Raw genomic sequence first — 12946 nt, 5'->3', positions numbered from 1 at the left:
ACTCGGCTTCTTCAGGCTGAAGGACATGAGAACTATCTGGCATATATCTACGCAACATCGATATATGGAAGACATCATGTATCCCAGATAGAGAAGGAGGAAGAGCAAGTTTATACGCTCGATCGCCAATCTTTTCAAGAATCTCGTACGGACCGACGTATCGAGGAGACAATTTCCCACGTTTGCCAAATCTGACAACGCCTCTGAAAGGGGAAATCTTCAAGAATACCATGTCTCCTTGCTCAAACACTAACGGTCTACGTCTGATGTTCGCATACTTTCCCTGTCTATCTTGTGCCGTCTTCATTCGCTTCTGAATTATCTTGACTTTCTCAGTCATCTCACGAATCATATCAGGCCCAAATTCTGGTACCTCTGAGATGTCATCCCAGTACAACGGAGATCTGCACTTCTTTCCGTATAAAGCTTCGAACGGTGCCATCTCGATGCTAGTCTTGTAGCTGTTGTTGTACGAGAATTCACAAAGAGCTAGTGAATCTTGCCAACTAGTACCAAAATCTAGTACTACAGCTCTCAGCATATCTTCTAAAGTCTGGATAGTCCGCTCTGACTGTCCGTCTGTCTGGGGATGGTAAGCAGTACTCAAGTGTAAAGTCGTACCTAGAGCCTGCTGTAGACTGTGCCAAAAGTGTGAAGTGAATCGTGGATCACGATCTGATACGATCGACTTCGGCACACCATGTAATCTGACAACCTCTCTGACATATATATCTGCCATCTGATCATGTCGGTATGTCATCTTGTAAGGAATGAAGCATGCTGATTTGGTCAATCTGTCTATCACAACCCAAATCGCATCACAACCCCGAGATGATCGTGGTAACTTCGTAATGAAATCCATGGAAATGTGATCCCATTTCCATTCAGGAATAGCTAAACTCTGAAGTAACCCTCCGGGCTTCTTTCGGCCTTCACCTGTTGGCAATTCAAGCACTTAGACACAAACTCTGCAATATCTGTCTTCATCTGTTTCCACCAGAATTGTGTCTTCCGATCATTGTACATCTTCCTGCCACCAGGATGAATACTGAACCGACTACAGTGTGCTTCTGACAGTATCTGTTGTTTCAACTCTGAAACCTCTGGCACTACAAGACGGTTATTCACATACAACACATGATCACGTACCTGATACTCAGAAATATGCCCTGATCTGACCATATCAATCGACTTCTGAACATTCTGATCGGTTCTTTGTGCCTCTTTGATGCGAACAATCAAATCTGGTTCACACTGAATAGTGGCAAGTCGCAACGGCCTAATATCTGTATCAAATGCTAATCCAGAAAAGCAACAATCTTCTATCATATTCGAAACACCTATCGTCGACAAGGATAAGGAACATACCTTTCGACTCAAAGCATCCGCTGCTGCATTCGATTTCCCTGGATAGTATTTGATTTCACAATCGAAATCGTTCAATAAATCGAGCCATCTACGCTGTCTCATGTTCAACTCTGACTGAGAAAATAGATACTTCAGGCTTTTGTAATCAGAATAGATCTCAAATTTCTCCCCATACAGATAGTGACGCCAGATCTTCAATGCAAAAACGATAGCCGCCAATTCAAGATCATGAATTGGGTATCGACTCTCGTGTGGCTTCAGCTGTCTCGAAGCGTATGCAATCACATGTCCTCGCTGCATAAGAATACATCCTAATCCTCTGTGAGATGCATCGCAATATACAACGAAATCACCAGTACCTGAAGGTATCGTCAGGACTGGAGCACTAGTCAATTTCTTCTTTAACTCTACGAAGCTCGACTCACATGCTTCTGACCACACAAATGGAGTATTCTTCTGTGTCAACTGGGTAATCGGTTTCGCAATACTGGAGAAATCTTTAATAAATCGTCGATAGTATCCTGCTAAACCCATGAAACTGCGTATCTCTGGCACAGAAGTCGGTCTCGGTCAACTGATCACAGCTTCAACTTTACTCGGATCAACAGAAATACCGTCTCCAGATATGATATGACCCAAGAAGACAACCTGTCTCAGCCAAAACTCACACTTTGACAATTTAGCATACAGTTGCTCATTTCTTAACGTCTGCAACACAATTCTCAAATGCTCAGCATGATCAGTCTCATTTCTTGAGTAAACCAAAATATCATCTATAAAAACAATCACAAACTCATCCAGATACCTCTGAAAGACACGGTTCATCAGACTCATAAACACCGTTGGCGCATTCGTTAAACCAAAAGGCATGACAATAAACTCATAATACCCATACCTGGTTCGGAATGCTGTCTTCGGTATATCAACATCTCTAACTCTCAGCTGGTGATATCCAGATCTCAGATCGATCTTGGAATAGACAGAGGATCCCTGCAACTGATCAAACAAATCGTCGATACGAGGCAATGGGTACTTTTTCTTTACTGTTGCCTTGTTCAGTTGCCGGTAATCGATACACAATCTCTACGAACCGTCTTTCTTTCGTACGAATAGCACTGGTGCGCCCCAAGGAGATACACTCTGTCTGATATATCCCTTGGCAGCAAATCTTCAAGCTGTTCTTTCAATTCTTTCAACTCTATCGGTGCCATTCTATAAGGAGCTCGAGAAATAGGAACCGTATCTGGTACTACGTCGATGCTAAAATCTACCTCTCTGACTGGAGGCAATCCCGGAATCTCGTCGGGAAACACATCTGCAAACTCGCGAACCACTGGCACATCTGCCAAGGCAGGACTCGATTTCAGTAAATCTACTGAATAGACCAGGAACCCTTCTGCTCCTTTCTGGAGTAATCGAGTCATAGACAATACTGAAATCAAAGGAATCCTAGCTCTAGACCCTTTGCCGTAGAACTTCCACTCTTCAGCCATCTCTGGTCTAAATCTAACAATCTTGTGGAAACAGTCTACTGTCGCTCTGTACTTGGTTAGCATATCGATACCAATAATGCAATCAAAATCAGATAACCCAAGTACAATACAGTCTAAATCTATCTCATGCCCATCATACTGTAGTAAACATGATCTAACAGATGTCACTGATATCAACCCTGTCCCCTAAGGAGAAGAGATAGACACTATAGTAGACAACGACTCAATAGGCAATGCATATGTCAATGCAAAACGCCCAGATAAGAATGTATGTGATGCACCTGTGTCTATCAGCACATAAGCAGGATAACCGCAAAGCGAACAATTACCTGCTATCACGTCATCAGGAGCATCCTGATCCTGCTCTTCTGTCAGTGCAAACACTCGAGCCTGCTGTCTAGGAGGTTGGCTCACTGTCTGGCGACCTCTAGCTCTGGGCTGTGTAGATGCAGGGGCTCGCCGGAATGAATGAACGGATGACGCCTGCCTCTCTGGCTGAGCTACAGGGCCAGATGCTCCTACACTATGAAGCTGCTGTGTACCTCTCTGTGGACAGACCCTGGCGAAGTGGCCCTGCTGTCTGCAAATGTTGCAGCGACCCATCACGCCCTGACACTATTCGGTGGCATGTCTACCTCCACAGGAACTACAGTAAACCCCTGTATACTCTGGTCTCTGGCCCGACCCTGTCTGTCTCGGCCCACTTGAGCTCGACGAACTGCTCCCTGATTTCTTGAACTGCTTCCCTTTCACTTTCAAACTGTCTTTCCTCCCACTGCTGCTACCACCTCTCTCGGCTCTGGGAGGTGGTTGCTGATACTGACCCGAGGGCTGAGGTGGTCTAGGAGTCTGAGTGGTATAAGAAGTGCTTCGTTGCCTAAGCAACCCTGCTTCTGCTCCCTTCGCCCTGTTCAAGGCATCAGAAAAAGTGTTGGGTCGTCCCATGTTCACCAAGGTGAATATCTCAGGATTCAGGCAATTGATAAACTGATCCGCAACGGCCTCGTCGTTCCCAGCAATGTGGGGAGCAAAGCGGAGCAAGGTGGAGAACTTAGCGACATATTCTTCGATGTTCAGCTGCCCCTGTCTCAGGTTGGCAAATTCAACACCTTTGTCCTTTCGATAGGAGACGGGCAAGAATCGCTGATAGAACTCTGTCTTGAACACCTTCCAAGTGACCTCTGTACCACGATGCTCCAAGGCCCTCTTTGTGGTAAGCCACCAATTTTTGGCAACTTCTTGCAGTTGATGCCCAATCAATTTAACTCGTCGTTCATCGGTGTAGGCAAGAGAATCAAATAACATCTCGATGTCATCTAACCAGCTTTCACACTCAACTGAATTCTCTGTGCCCTTCAGTGTAGGTGGTCGGAACGACTGAAACCGCTTTAACAAGGTCTCCAACGGTGTAGCGATCACATCCATCGGCTCATTGGAAGTACTGCCCTGTTCTGGTGCCTGACCTGCTACTAGTTGCGGTACTCGTCGAGGAGGCATATCTGATTATCAAACGGATTAGTACACAATCTATATAATCTGTCTCAGCCCTCCTCTGATCATATACCTCTGATCCAGAATCGGTTCTGATTCAGTCTTTACAATTACATGCTGTAATCAACTCAGATAACAAGACAACATGTAATAGGAAAAGCAATAAATCATGCTAGCACAACAAAAGCAAGGAAGAGACTCAATTTACCCCGCTCATTCTATTCTATCTCAGTCTAACGGATCTATCGCTCTGATACCACCTGTTGTGGGGACCCGGGCTCTAACTCGATTATTTTTGGGAATAATTGGATCTTTGCTAGAAAATGTGGGTCAAAATTTTGCTTTTAACATTATTCAAATGTATATGAACAAGCACAAGACATCACATCAAATACTGTCATCTTATTTCACTGCAAATAACATTCTCATGTTCAACTAGAGTTAATATACTAGTGTTTAGAAATTCAGTACATGTCTAGTAAAAACAACTAGTGATCTTCTACGCCCGTGAGAGAACAAATCCCAGTATAAAACATGTATACATGCAAGTCATGCAATTAAATACAAAATCATAACACATAAATCAGTAATTATGACACATTAGTGAATACAGATAAAACTCTTCGACTCTTATTCTTTGACTCGACTCATATCTAAGTCTAGGGATCCCGGTGTGAATAAGACGTAACAAGTCTCCCACCTACTCTCCCAATCGTGGTGGCGGTACGTCTTATTCCTAGACTTCGGTCCTGTCTTTATCGAGTGTCTACAATCGGAGAACATCTCCTCATATGCGTCGATATCACCGAACGTCTAGCTTGGCAAGTCTGCCAATGACTCTCCTATCTTAAATGCTTGAATATCAATCTATAAACAAAGCATCAATATATAAAAAGGTAACAATCTAGTATGTGATTTTGGGAAACTCAAATCAGATCTAATTCGAGTTATGTCTTCCCGAATCAACATGAATTATACCTTCTTGTCGTAAAATCTTTGTCGTAGTCGAAGTCGAAGTCTCGTATTCTTGATATCGAATCTGTCAACCCAATAATCTGAAATATCATATATACAATGCACCATATCAATCTCTAACTTCAAGCAATACTAGTACGGTTCAATATCAAATCTCGGTACATTTTGACGGCATAACGACGTAATCTCACGACACCGGTCAATCCAACATTAATAATCTATAACCAACAACTCATAATTCTCATCATAGTAACATCTACTATACTGAAATCTGCATATACCCAAGTCAATACATGCTGGAACATAAAAAGATCGCATATCACATCCATTCTTCAACCCGATTGCGAGTATGAGTTCATAATAATCATAAAAACATATCATAGAATCAAATCTGATTTCTCCCCAATATCCTATTGCCAAATCAAATAAGAATATAACAAAACTTACATCCTTTTGAAGCTTATGGCATGACGAGCATGAATCTATATTCAGATCGAAATTTGGATAGCTAACTCTTGCACAAGCTCAATTTTAAGCTAGGATGAAACTTTGAAAAAATTCTGCTTTTCTCTCGGTTCTTTGCTGCTGAAGAAGGAAGGAAATGAAGACAATACACCTTATATATGCATGGCAAGGACACTTGGCTTATTTTTCATTCTGCAAGTCGCACCGCGGGTGCGGTAGCTCTTCACCGCGGGTGCGCTCAGGCTACGGCATTCCATCCAAAATTCTGTACTCGACGACCGCGGGTGCGCTCACTTCTGACCACGGGTGCGGTGACCCTACTGTAATCCTCCACATTTCATGGGTTCCACCACCGCCTGCGGCCTCTCTCTTAGCCTACACGACGCTTTCCGCCGCTGCACCGCGGGTGCGGTGGAAACTGGGGCGCGGGTGCGGTCTGGCTTCTGTAATTTTTCACCATTTCAAAGGCAAGACCAGCGCAGGTGCACTCTCTCCTGGACCGCAGGTGCACTGTCCTGGCTGTTTCACCACCATCGTTTGCAATCCAATTCAAATCGCAACATCGTTTCTGCTGTCGTCAATATGTGCATCAATTCATGCATTCTCATATCTTCGAGTATCATGTCAATGAATACGAATAAATCTCAAGCCTTACATCGAACCTACGTAGAAAAACATCAACAGATTTACAGTCTGTCGATTTTGACCACTCGGCCACTCTCCCCTTCCCCGGCCGAGGCCCCCCTCAATGGGTTCTAATTCTAAGAAGGGGGCGGCGCTCTGAATCAATCAAAAAGCTTATTGATTTAATTGAAGGGAACTAGGACTATTAGCTTAGCTAGCGTTCCGGGAGAATCTAGTCATTTAGTCAGTTCATAACAATTTATGTAAAGCAAGGGGTAAAGCTTCTACGAGAGCTTCCCCCTCATGTAGTCGTCGGCCTTCCCTAGCCCCCCCTTCGTCGCTTGTGGGTCGCTCCTCACCGCAGGCACTGAATGAATGAAATGAGTGGAGATCTTCCTTCCCCCGTGCTAATTACCAAGAACTTCGTTGCCACTAGTGGAGACTAATTCCTTCCGGCTAATGAAGATAGTACTCCAGTCTTCCCAGTGGATCCTTCTTATCCCTAAAAATTGAATGAACAAAGTTCACCTAGACGAGAGTGAAAAAGAAAAACCAACAATCCCACGATTATGCTAGTTTAGAAACTAAGGAGAAAGGGTATGGGTCGCTAGGTCAGAGTCAGAAAAGCGATCAAAATTCTCCCCAAGTAGGATTTGAACCTACGACCAGTCAGTTAACAGCCGACTGCTCTACCACTGAGCTACTGAGGAACAACGGACTTAAGGAAGCCGACTCTCGTTCTTTGGACCAACCTATGACAAAAAGGAGTTCGTCCCTCTTTTTCACATACACCGACCGGGAGAAAAGGTTACGATAGCAAGCCCCTCCCCGGCCGGAGAGCCTCCAGGACAAGGAGGCAGCGATCAACGATCCACTCTCGAGAATCATATTGATCAATTGATCTCCGCGTCCTGCCAGTTCGCTAAGTAGACTCACTCTACCGAGGGGAAACAAAGGCTGGAACTCTTCCTGCCAAAAACAAGGGACCTACTCCGAGTTTGCAGGTATAAAAGAGTCCTTTCTCTGTCTCTCTCTCCGAGTTTATACTACTAAGTAGTACTTCTGCTATTCAATCATAGAATAGATTCCGATCAAGAAGCCCTATATGTGTTATTAGGAAAGCGCTAACGCCCTATCTATAGTAAGGGGCCCTTTCTTGCTCGTTAGCGCTTTAGTTGGATGGGGGCGCCCCTTTTCTTTCTCAAAGTAAACTTTCTCGCTTCTTAGTCAAGATTTGAAGCCCCCACTTATGGGATATTTGAAGCAGCGCAGGTTTGGAACCCTTGGTGGTACCCCTCTCGATGATTGTTAACTCAACATTGATTTCGTGCTTGAGTTGGATTTCTTATAGTTGAAAACCATCCATCGAGTCAAGTAATTCGCTATCGGAAAGTTTTCCGCCGCCTATCTCATGCTTCTTCTTTCTTCGAATCGGTTCCTGGTGGCAGTCAATCAAGATTCGCCATCAAGAGAGGGAAGAGCCTTTACTTTAGGTTAGGCCGGTCTCATCATTCATGCAATTCCCCCATCCTTCGATTGATCACGCGAGTACGCATCCAGTCAGCGCATAGCGAATGAAAAAAGCGTTCATCCTGGATTCTCCTACTCATCTATTAATTGATCCCTATTCATTCGGTCAAAGTCTCCACGGCCTTTTCACGCCCCTCTACTAAGAGATGCACCATGTTGATAGGAATCAGCAAAGACCTTCTTGTACACGTCCTTGAGGGCAGCATTCATGGCAATCATCACTAGTTTATCCCGAGGAGGGTATAGTATGGCTTTGTTCTTAATGTTGTTTAATAGATGTCGAGTGCCGCTTTTCCCCGTCCGAGAATCTCCATTTTCTAAGTGGGCGCGAGCTAAAATCCTTATGTCAGGTTGGTTGTTCAAAAGACTGTTTCTTTACCCTTTGCATCTTCATCTTTTCGAAAGCCCAGACCTATTCTTCTAGATCTTAATTAGTCCTATTTCAGGTGCAAGGCCTTTTCTTCAGATGTGTCCTCGACAACCTGGCGGTTCTTCGGTCTCCGCTTTTGGGGGCGGGAGTGCTTGGTCGCTGGGGTTTCCTTTTCCTCAACCAATTCGGTTGTGTTAGCCTTGGTCTAACATTTTGTTATGAACTGGCTGGACAAAGATGGATTGAAGGTCAGATAGATTGGAGTGAAAGTGGCACAGGACCTTCGATCGACCATAGGGCGTACTCTACCCTTACTGAATTCATTCTATTGAAGCGTAACGTAAAAAGCTCCTTCTCATGTTGCATTTCTTTGGTTTGGAAGTTCTAGAATGTTGTCTGTGGATTTCTAACAAAGGAAAGCCCCTTACTATGCCATTTGATTGATTAAAGTTCTGTGCTGCTCACCACTCCTTGAGGCCAAGGACGGGGTCGAACCGTTATTCCAGGTTTTGCAGTCCGATACATTTCCATTATGTTACCTAGCCATACCCGCCACCTCATGTGCCAAAGTCAAACGGTTGTTCTTCCTTCTCCGCTCCCTCTTTTTGTACATATGCGGCTAAGGGTTCCAAAAACCTTTGCCTTGCTTCCTTTTTTGATTAGTAAAGGTATAGGTTGGGGAAAACTCCAAAACTAGGGTTCAAAAAAGCTTACCTTTTTAGAAAAGTTTTAGAAAGGGGCATCCCTACTATACCCCTAAACTACAAGCTAGCGCGCAACGGCTGAAAAGCCGTCGTTGCTTGCTGCTTTCAGGCTCGAAAATAGATCTTTCGCCTTTACTCCCTGTCTCAAATTGATTAGCTTTTTCTTTCGCTTGGTTCGCCCCTTGTTGTGTTGCATTTTGTGATCCGTAGCTTCAGTCTGCCTTTTTTGGATAGCCGGGACCCGGCGTTGATTTCCGATTTCCATTGTTATGTCAGCTCCAGGTTTTGGGCAGCCATCTGATTAGTTCAGCTATCACTGCTGGAAGCCCCTGTGTACTCCCCGTCTGCCTATCTCACACTCCCAAAGCATATTTTTATTTCATATTTCATTTTCCTTTCCTGCATCTTTTTTTCTATCCATAGGTCGGCTTCGTGCAGATAGATCTTTGCCAGGGGAGATTGGTGCTCCTTGAGGTATGCCTTTCCGGTGGGTTGTTCTTTTATCTGTCTTTTCCATCCAGTGCCCGCACTGCGTCAGAAAATCTTCGTCTTCAATCTCTCTTCGCAACGCAATAAAGAAGTCTAACAGTTTCTGTCGACATCTGTCTTTTATCTCATATCTATAAGCAGCGTTCACTATAAAGCCTACGCCCGTCCATTCCTTTCAAGCTTGATCCTGCCCCCCTTAGACTCGTTACCTTGTTCGATTGAACTCGTTGGCTCCGTGCTCTATTCGGTCGGAACCCTGTTCGAGCACCTTCTATCATAGATTCCCTTCACCAAGTCATCGCCAGCAATCAGCTCTTATCCCCTGGTGTCAAAGGGCGAAGTTTTTTCTTGTCTTGCCCAAAAACTTTCTTTATTCTCATTGGAGAAAGACTCTCCCGCGGCAAGGTTTTACACATGGGGCCAGCTGCTTTCTTTATCTCGCTTGCCGTTAGTCCGTCTAGCGCCTTTCGGTTTGGGTCCGCCCCGGGGGTTAGAACGCTTGGGTTATTTTTCGAATATCGAAGGCAGTCAACGTGTCAGCCATTCTTCTCCTATTAGACTTGTAAATCCTTTGCTCTTTTTCCTTCTCTCTTCCAGTTCTCTCCCTATACTTTATTTGACAGGGGCGGAGAACTCTATCAATAACAAGGAAAAAGTAGCAATTCAGTTTCAAATGGTTTGAGCTTGGAAGCAACCTGCTATCTATCAATAGGCGAGAACAGACTGCTTCGCCTATCTATTATGGCCGGCTTGAAGACATCAGAGGAAAGACCATCAACTCCATCCGGGTACGATCATAGCTTCATTCATTCGTTGAACCTTGTGGATAACCATTAGCATTGAGGTCAATGACCACCTCTATCATACATACGACATTACACGAAGCGAGAGTGCATGGTCAACACACACCTAAAGCGCCTACATTCCGCTTGCAGCCACAACCTAACTTGCACGAGATTCAGGGAATTTTAGCTTCCAGTCGGCATTCGAAACTTCCCTATCCCAGCCTCTCTCGTTTGATGTTTAAGCCATGACCATGGACAAAAGAAGAGAGCCCAACGTCCTTGGAATCCTTTAATCCAGAGCGAGGATTACGGCCAGGTCTCTTCAAGAGCCATATCTCCTTGTTCTTTGCCCTGGCCCGGCTCACTGATTTTTCTTTCTTCCTCAGCATATCAAGTGACTCACGTTGTTAGGTCACGAGCGATCTAAACCTCTTCTAGCCTTGTGAGGCACCATTTCCAAGTGGCTTATTCGTAGCCGGAGAAGGGACAAGTGCCTTCAGTTAGTAAGGAGATCGAGGGGATGTGTAAGCGGGTTACGAACCATTCGTATAGCGAGTTCATGTGCTTGCAGTTGTCTTACTATTGTCAGAACCTTTATCTTATTCGGGAAAAGGGAAATGCTTTCCGTTCTAGCTTTCGATTCCCTCCTTGCTCTTTCTTCGGCCTTAGCATTCCATCAGAAAGCTGTCCAGTCTCTTTGCTCTCGGTCTCAGTCTGATAGTGGTCCATCCCTCGTAGGTAAAGTTGGAAATTGAGTTATCCCAGGCGTAGAAGTGCGATTTCCTATTTCTTTAGTTATTTGTTTTGGCTCCTGCTTTCCCTAAGCAAGTAATGATTTCTCTTTCTTTCTTCAGTGAGCGAGTCGTTTTTCTCTTAGTCTATTACTAACCTAACTCCCATTCCTTCTCTCTTTGGAAGTCTTCGAAACCGGTCTCTCTCTTTCGAGGTGGTCGAAGAGTCTTCCCTTCAGTCGGAAAGTAGAGCGAGTCTAGGGTTCGAATTCCATATAATCTTCTATATAATATAGATTGGATTGTCTATGATGCTATACAAATGAAAAACTTTCTCAAGATCCTTATTCATACCCTTGATATTTTCAAAATAGCTTGTAAATTCACTACAAAAAAACCATATGATGATAGGAGTCCGTCCTACCTTGGATAGCAGATTCTAGGTCCTAAGGATAGAGGCTAGCCAGTTACCTTTTTGGAGGTTCAGTGCTAGAAGAAAATTCGGCATATTTTAATAGATAAACGCATGGACAGGGCTACTCTTTAGGGTGTACATTTCCATGAAATAGAATAGCATGATGGGGTTATCTATACATCCCAGTCAGCAGAGCCAATGGAGGTTTAAGAGCCATTTGATTTCGTTTATCCATAATCCATAAGCAAAACTACCAATTCAAGTTCCAGATCGATAGCTCGTTGAAGTAGATGTTATTGACCCAGTCAATGATCCAGTCGCAGTCCTAGCATGATTGATACCATGGAGGGTTATTCAGATCCACTAGAAACAGAGTTTCCAGATACGAATACAGTAGGAGATCAATATTGAAAACCAAAAGCTGTGGCTATAGCAAGGGTAGGAAAGGCCACACCGACCAATTGTAAACCCGGTCAATCATAGGTTCGAATCCTGTCACCTTGATGTGGAATACACCTATACATCCCAACACCCTTTAGAGAAATAATAAAACCATAGTTATGAGCGAGGCCTCGAACCTAGATTAGATTTTTAAGACTATAGAAATGATAGGTACTATATTAGGAACAACGATGATTATGATTCATTATACACCTTTAGGTTTAAAGAGCGTACGAACAATAGAGACATATGGATATATCTATTTAAAATGATAAAAATGAGGTGCACAATTGTTAGAGTAGGTGCACGTCGAGCCAAGTGTTGGCCGAGTGTTCACAATGAAACTCTATGTATAAGCAATCTTTATTTTAATAATATTTGAAATTATTGTTTTGGCACATCTTTATCTATATACCCATGCTAGTTGCATAGATAAAGCCCTTGAATATACAAATAGTAGAAAGAATATGAGATGCTCATATGATGAGTATCATGAAACTCATATTTGGAATACTGTATATTCTAAACGGTTCCTAGTCGATTCAGCCGCCGCTAAGAAGGATATAGGCCGCTCGAGCTTGAGACTAGTATCTGCGATGTGAGTACCATGTTTCATTGGTAGGGGACATTGTGATGTCCGAGCATGCAGATAGGTGCTCCTGGTAGAGTGCACTGAACAACCCTCCATTAAAGGACTTTCCAAGTGGTTCTCACTTATCGAGTGGAAAAGTCCTAGTTTATGGTTGTACACCATTAGTCCTTATGACCCGGGACAACATTGAGACTCTATGTGCTAGAATTACACTTTGACTTGTTTACCGACTCTCATGGGGTCATCAGGTGGCAAGGTTGGGTGTTCTGTCGAAACATATAGGAGTCGATGCATTGTAGTCGGGGATTCACCGCTTACCTACGGGTATGGATATCCTATGTGTTTTTCATGTATATGTAGTTTGAAATCTCTGATCAGAGTATGGTGGTAATTATGAAAGGGGTTTCATAGATTACACCATCGATGCAACTACGACATGACACATAGTATCGATTCATTGACAACTCTCGATA

At 43.8% G+C, this 12946-nt stretch overlaps 1 non-coding gene across 1 annotated transcript; it reads right to left on the bottom strand.

The window, feature by feature from the left end:
* Window positions 1–7054: 7054 nt before the first annotated feature.
* TRNAN-GUU (transfer RNA asparagine (anticodon GUU)) lies at window positions 7055–7126 on the bottom strand. The gene has a single exon. It is a non-coding gene; the product is annotated as a tRNA-Asn (tRNA).
* Between the last annotated feature and the right edge of the window lie 5820 nt (window positions 7127–12946).

Source organism: Primulina huaijiensis, chromosome 11 (assembly GCF_012295235.1).
Source record: "Primulina huaijiensis isolate GDHJ02 chromosome 11, ASM1229523v2, whole genome shotgun sequence".
Classification (NCBI taxonomy): Eukaryota; Viridiplantae; Streptophyta; class Magnoliopsida; order Lamiales; family Gesneriaceae; genus Primulina; species Primulina huaijiensis.
This window is presented reverse-complemented; position numbering and strand designations above follow the sequence as displayed.